Genomic DNA, 7,374 nt, shown 5'->3' with positions numbered 1-7,374 from the left:
AAATATCCTGTTACTCAGGAAATCACTGTATAAATTCAGCTTAATATGAGTGAGGTTGTAATATAATTTTCGGCTAAACCTAATTAGAAAACATGGAAATACAAAATATTAGTGAGAATATTTTCTCACTCTTAAGTTTGACTATAATTTACTCAATGTACTCTTAACGGGGGCAGAAAAGGCCAATGTCTTTTTAAAAGCCAGAGAGGAAGCAAACAAAGAGAACAGAAACAATGTAGTTTGTGTTACTTTCAGACCAGGGAATTAAGTGGTCCCAGATAACGAACCCACCTGGGACCACCGAGACAATGGAAAAGAAGGTGGAAGACAGAGACGGACTCATTATAAAAATATGATCCTAAAGGGAATCCAGGTAGTAGGAAAGTAACACAAAGATATTTATTTTTGTGAAGAGGAAATCTGATGTACATTGTCCTGGCCACACTACTATCAGGTGACCCATGGATCCAGGCTGTTCCATCTTCTAATTCCACCATCACAACACAAACTCTCCGGGATGTTGCTGAATGAAAGAGAAAGCATAGAGGTGGCATACTGACTCTCATATTCTTTGGCCTGAAAGTGGCAAACTGCTTTTTCTCTTATGTCAGCAGCAACGGCTAGTCCAATGACACGTGATGGGGACAAAAACTACACATGCCATTAAATTATATTTTATTCTCATTTTCATCTTCCTACTTTAAGCCTGCATAAAGTACTTTGGTGACAGAGTCCGTTTTTTTTATCATCTGGGTCACATTATGGAATAGTGGGAAGAGAAATGAATTATTGATAAAAGACAGAAGGTTTACCTCTGGCTGGCAGGAGTGGAACAGTGTGGGCTCTAGACCAGTTCAGATCAGGGGTTTAGTCCCAGTATAGTCACAAACTATTCTGTTAATTCAGGCACATCCCAAGCTCTATGAACCTCAGTTTCTTCATCTCTGCAGTTGGTCTAATAAACACTATGTCAAAAGTCTTTTGGAATGCACGTAATGTATGTAAAACGCCTGGCACAGTGCTTGGTATATCTTAAATCTTTATGAATAGGAATTATTACTCTGGTTATTTTGACCACAAACGGAACCACCTTTACCTATTTTTTTAATTAAAAAAGTAATCAAGGATGTATCAGAGTACATGAATCGCTGTAGGACGTGAAATATCAAATCAGATAAAAACTGTTACTTGGCAAGTAAAAATCAAATAAAACTTTCCCCTCAAAGAGTCTATTATATAATTTAGGTGTGGAGGTGTCATCCCAACTGGATGAAACTCAACGATCCTAGAATTTGTGTCAGGGACCAACTCCTTCCCTGCATGCCATGCAAACCACGGGTTTCATTCATTTCACCCTTACCAGAAACCTAGCCCCAGATTAGATTTGCCAACATACATTCAAGATAACCTGATTAAAATGTTCTATGAATGTAGTGGACTCTGGCCCTCCAAGCCCTACATATACAGTGCCAGCCCAGTGTGTTCTGCACATATCATCTCAAGGGACTATCATACTTATTTCTCAAACGCTCCTTGGAGATAATGTGCATAAAACATTTAGGTTGCAATGTGTTCAACTGTGCTGGGACAAAAGCACAGGACACCTTCCATCCTTGCCTTTATTCATGATCTCAAAGTAACGGCTGGAAATTCTCACTCCAGGTTTTTATCTCTGAACGCTGAGTTACACCATCTGAGAATATGGCTCCTGCTCACCTCTCTCATAGTTGTATCTTCTCCACCACCCAGCTTAACAACAAATCACCTCATACAACTCAAGAGCAAATGAACAAACACTCCAATTAAAAATTGGGCAGGGCTTCCCTGGTGGTGCAGTGGTTGAGAATCTGCTTGCCAATGCAGGGGACACGGGTTCGAGCCCTGGTCTGGGAAGATCCCACATGCCACGGAGCAACTGGGCCCGTGAGCCACAACTACTGAGCCTGCGCGTCTGGAGCCTGTGCTCCGCAACAAGAGAGGCCGCGATAGTGAGAGGCCCACGCACCGCGATGAAGAGCGGCCCCCGCTTGCTGCAACTAGAGAAAGCCCTCGCACAGAAACGAAGACCCAACACAGCCATAAATAAATAAATAAATAAATAAATTTATTAAAAAAAAAAAAAATTGGGCAGAGGACCTGAATAGGCCTGAAGACATACACATGGCCAACAAGTACATGAAAAGATGCTGAACATCAGTAATTATCAGGGAAATACAAATCAAAATCACAATCAGGTATCACCTCACACCTGTTAGAATGGCTAACATAAAAAAGGCAAGGCATAACAAGTGTTGGCAAAGATGTGGAGAAAAAGGAACCCCTGTGTACTGTTGGTGGAAATATACTTTGGTGCAGCCATTATGGAAAACAGTATGAAGATTCCTGAGAAAAAAATAACAGTAGAACTAACATATGATCCAGCAATTCAACTTCTGGGCACCTATGTAAAGAAATGGAATCATTATCTTGAAGAGATGTCTGCATTCCCTTGTTCATCACATCATTATTCACAATAGGCAAATATGGAAGCGACCTAAGTGTCTGTCTGCAGATGAATGGATAAAGATGTGATGTGTGTGTGTGTGTACAGACACATAGATGAGCACATACTTACATGTGCACAATTCTTGGCTTTTGTGTCTCTGATATTCTTACTCTGCTACTCTTCCTGTGGAAATAAGTCTCCAGTTTTATAAAAGAAGTTGAAAGAACTTGCACTGAGGGACTTCCCTTGTGGTCCAGTGGTTAAGACTCTGCACTCCCAATGTAGGGGGCCTGGGTTCGATCCCTGGTCAGGGAACTAGATCCCGTGTGCCGCAGCTAAGAGAGTCCACATGCCACAACTAAGACCTGGTGCAACCAAATAAATAAATAAATAAATATTAAAAAAAAAAAAAAGAACTTGCATTGAGTGTTATTTTACAGTCAGCTTTTTAGGATTACATTTGTGCTTTTCATGAAGGAGTCTTTCACTATACACATAGCAACTTATACTTCCTTTTGTCATGGAGACTTGTGATTTAAGTTAAAGCAGTCCCTGAGCCTGTCTGTGTTTTTGTTTGGATTAAGAGTTGGAGGTTTACGCAGAAAAGAAGACTTTTCTCTTCTTTGACAGGAGCGTTCATCAATTTATCTTGAGTGTCCTGTAGAGCAAATCCATTATAAAGATAATGCTAATGCTGGCATTTAGGGAGAAGTGATGATGTTCCAGGCAGAGTTCTAAGTGTTTACAGCTCAAGGAGGGGTGGATTTTAAAATCTTAATAAAATTACTGTGACATTATCATGATTGACTTTTGTAGCCATTATCTTGTCTAAATATTATTTTCTACCATGGATGTGTATGGTAAAAAACAAGTAAATTCATTATGTTACTAGATTCTCATATAGATTTATAAAGAATTTTAGGTAGGCAGGTGCAAGAATGGGAAACAGAGAGGATGACACTGGGAGGGTTGAGTAGTGGCCAGATGTGTGAGGAAAGTGTCAAAATGCTCATGTGAGCAGACTGTCTGATTAGATAATGACAGAACCGGAAGTGGGCACTTGATTGTTACTGAGATATGTGCTGTGATCTTCTGATTTCCTCCTGAATAATGAACACTTACACTTCTCAGCCCTCTCAAAGAAATTCTCTGAAACAAGACGTTGCTTTGCAACATGTGGCTAAGAGACATAGCTGATTTTAGCCTGTCATTAACATGGTTCTGGGGGCAGAAAAGCTGACACCTGAAGATTTTAGACATGATCAGTCTAAAAATACAGAATTCCTCAAAGGTTTCCCTCCATGGAAGTCATTTGGGTAATCTGAAGTTTTAATTTTATATCTGTGCTTTTATTACAGTACAAATATGCCAATGTAGCCGCAACATTATAAGCACGGGCATGCCACACTCACACACAGAGGTATTCATACACATACACACACACATCAGCTTCTTTCTTATGTCATACATATTAGGGATATATAGATATAGATATAGATGCTTGATTAATTACAAATTCAAAATCATGTTCATTCATTAACAAAATCAGTTTTAAAGGACATCAGTTTGGGAGAAATCATTTTGACCAAGAGTTTAGTTGTTAGCACAGTACTGTGTATCGGCGATGAGATAAAGTATATTTTTATCCGTTCCCATCTAGATTTTAGCAGCACGCTATTTGTGGAAAAACGGGAATTATATAAATTAATATCAGTGTAATATTTACAATGAAATGCTTTGCATATTTTTTAAGTTTATAGTTCCTAATTTAAGACACTCCTTTTTGTTATTATCAGATATTTTATTTGTTTGTTATTTGGGAAGTTATAAAACGCAAAACACCACAATGGAAAGAAGTCACTGTGAATGTCAAAACCCCTTCCAAACTGCTGAGGACTTAAGTTGTCTTGGTATAAACTCACTGAAATTAGCATTCTTCACTCTTAAGAGAAATATGTAATTTTCTTCATCTCTTTGAAAAGAAATTATGTGTATTTACAGCTCTATAAACTTATAAGCATCATCAGATAAAAATGAATAAATAATCATGGCAAATCAATTTTCCTTGAAATGTTGTTTGATCTGCACAAAGCAGACTACTTCAGATTTATAAATCTTGTCTTTCTGATAATTGAGATTCAGCGTTCTGTCAATATTTAAAATTTTATAACTAATAGCCTTTTTTCTTCTAATTTTACTTCATCTGTTAAACATGAAAACTGAAATATTGATTTAAACAGGAAATGAACTTTTACTTAGGGCATCATGATTAATTAGTACGGCACATTCAATGTACATGTGCCTGTCTTGAGATTAACAACAACGACAAAAAAATACATTTGAGATGAAAAAACAATAAAATGCTTGAATATTATTTATGGACACAATGTAAAAAATAACTTATCTGTTCTTAATGAATTTGTCAAAATTCCTACAGTTTTACATGCTGAGGGAGAAGATAGATTATAAGTGAAAATATCAAATGTTAATACTATGAACTCTATTTCACTCAGCTTCAGAAATCAAATCCTCAGATCAATACTTTTGTTGAGACCTGGAAGTTACACATATATCTAATACTTAGTATTTGACATTTTCCATCCCTTCATTTGTATGCCCCACATACCTGGCTTGCCAAAGAAACCCAGGGCAGCTACTCACCTGTCTGCCCACTCTCTTTCTGAGAGCGTATTCTTGCTTAAATAAATCCTCATTTTACTTTCTTGAGCTCCCTGTCTCATTTCTGAATTCTTTCTGTGATGGGACAAGAACCTTACATTCACCAGGAGCATTTGTGCCCAGACAACTCAGGGGACAGACACAGAACACAACTTAATATGATTTTCCAACCTTTCCTCTCATGGCCTCCTCCTTCCCACCTGCAGCTTCTCACCTGACCCTCCATCCCCAAACAGTCCCAAACAACCTTCCCTCTCTCCAGGTTTATTGTGATGGTTAAGTTCCTGAAATACATGTTTCCACTCTTTATAGTTTTTCCAGGATTGATATTGGCTAAGAGAGTCAGCAGAACACTTTGCTGAAAAACTATCACTACTCAACAAAACTTATGTTTACTAACATTTGCTAAAGTCCTTGGTATTGCATAAAATTATGTACTCGGTTAAACTTACCATCTGTATTTCATGGATTTCCAAAAGAACCATGGATTTCACACGCTCTGGCAATTGAACATGTTTAAAAGACTTAAGTGTCTTTTAAACATGTCTGCTTGGTGCAACTTAAGGAAATAAACGGTAAGCTGAGAGTTCCTTCTCTACCGTACACATAATACTCAGCATTAAGTCTGTTTGCTGTTTGAATCAAGGGACTGACATTGAATTCTAGCAACTGTTGAATCTATTACTTAATGTAAGATGAAAACAGAATTAATGTTGGAAAAAAGGCACTTGAGAAAATAAATCTGCTAACCAAACTTTTATGACTTCATAATCATCTATCTGCCTTGTTTTGCTGAGCAAATTCTCCACTAGTAGTGTTAAAAGGAAAAATCCCCACCTGTAGCAGCATTTGTCTAGGTGGTATAAAACTGAACATTGTGCTTCATCAAAAATGTTCTAACCAGCTGAAGCTGAAAAAATACCATTATCTTTTAATGACTCTTACTGGACCTAATGGAAGGTGCTTTTCTGTCCAACAAATAGCAGGATTTATTTTTTATCCAAAATACGTACAGACCTATGGACAATTCAAGTCCTCTCTAATGTGCTAGTTTTCAATCCTTAATTAGCATAATCACTAAGAAACCCCCTTTCTAGCTAAAAACCTCCAAATCACCTCCACCACCACCACCAGTACTTCATTAATTTACTTACTGGTAAGTATTATAACTGTCATATCTCATATCTCTGAGAGTCTTGGTTTATGTTTAACAAAGGTTTAGGATTTAAAACCTTGCTTCTCAAAGTGTGGTCCATGGACCATAAGCATTGATCTCACCTGGGAACATGTTAGAATCCTCAGACCCTTCCCTCAAGAACTACTGAATCAGAACTTGCACATTAACAACATCCCCAGGGGATTTTTATGCAGAATTAAGTTAGAGAGGGGCAGGTCTAGGGCAGGATTTATCAGGGGTGAATCCGTGGACAAGTAACATGAAAAGCACCTGAAGAGTACTGGCACAAAAACAAAAATATAGATCAATGGAACAGGATAGAAAACCCAGAGATAAACCCACGCACATATGGTCACCTTATCTTTGACAAAGGAGGCAAGAATATACAATGAAGAAAAGACAGCCTCTTCAATAAGTGGTGCTGGGAAAACTGGACAGCTACATGTAAAAGAATGAAATTAGAACACTTCCTAACACCATACACAAAAATAAACTCAAAATGGATTAAAGACCTAAATGTAAGGCCAGACACTATAAAACTATTAGAGGAAATCATAGGCAAAACACTCTATGCCATACATCACAGCAAGATCCTTTGTGATCCACCTCCTACAGAAATGGAAATAAAAACAAAAATAAACAAATGGGACCTAATGAAACTTAAAAGCTTTTGCAGAGCAAAGGAAACTATAAACAAGATGAAAAGACAGCCCTCAGAATGGGAGAAAATTTGTGCAAACGAAGCAACTGACAAAGGATTAATCTCCAAAACATATAAACAGCTCATGCAGCTCAATATCAAAAAAACAAACCACACAATCCCCAAATGGGCAGAAGACCTAAATAGACATTTCTCCAAAGAAGATATACAGATTGCCAACAAACACATCAAAGGATGCTCAACATCACTAATTATTAGAGAAATGCAAATCAAAACCACAATGAGGTATCACCTCACACCAGTCAGAATGGCCATCATCAAAAAATCTACAAAGAATAAATGCTGGAGAGAGTGTGGAGAAAAGGGAACCCT

This window comes from Balaenoptera borealis, assembly GCF_965194805.1.
Source record: "Balaenoptera borealis genome assembly, chromosome: X".
NCBI classification, from domain to species: domain Eukaryota; kingdom Metazoa; phylum Chordata; class Mammalia; order Artiodactyla; family Balaenopteridae; genus Balaenoptera; species Balaenoptera borealis.
This window is presented reverse-complemented; position numbering follows the sequence as displayed.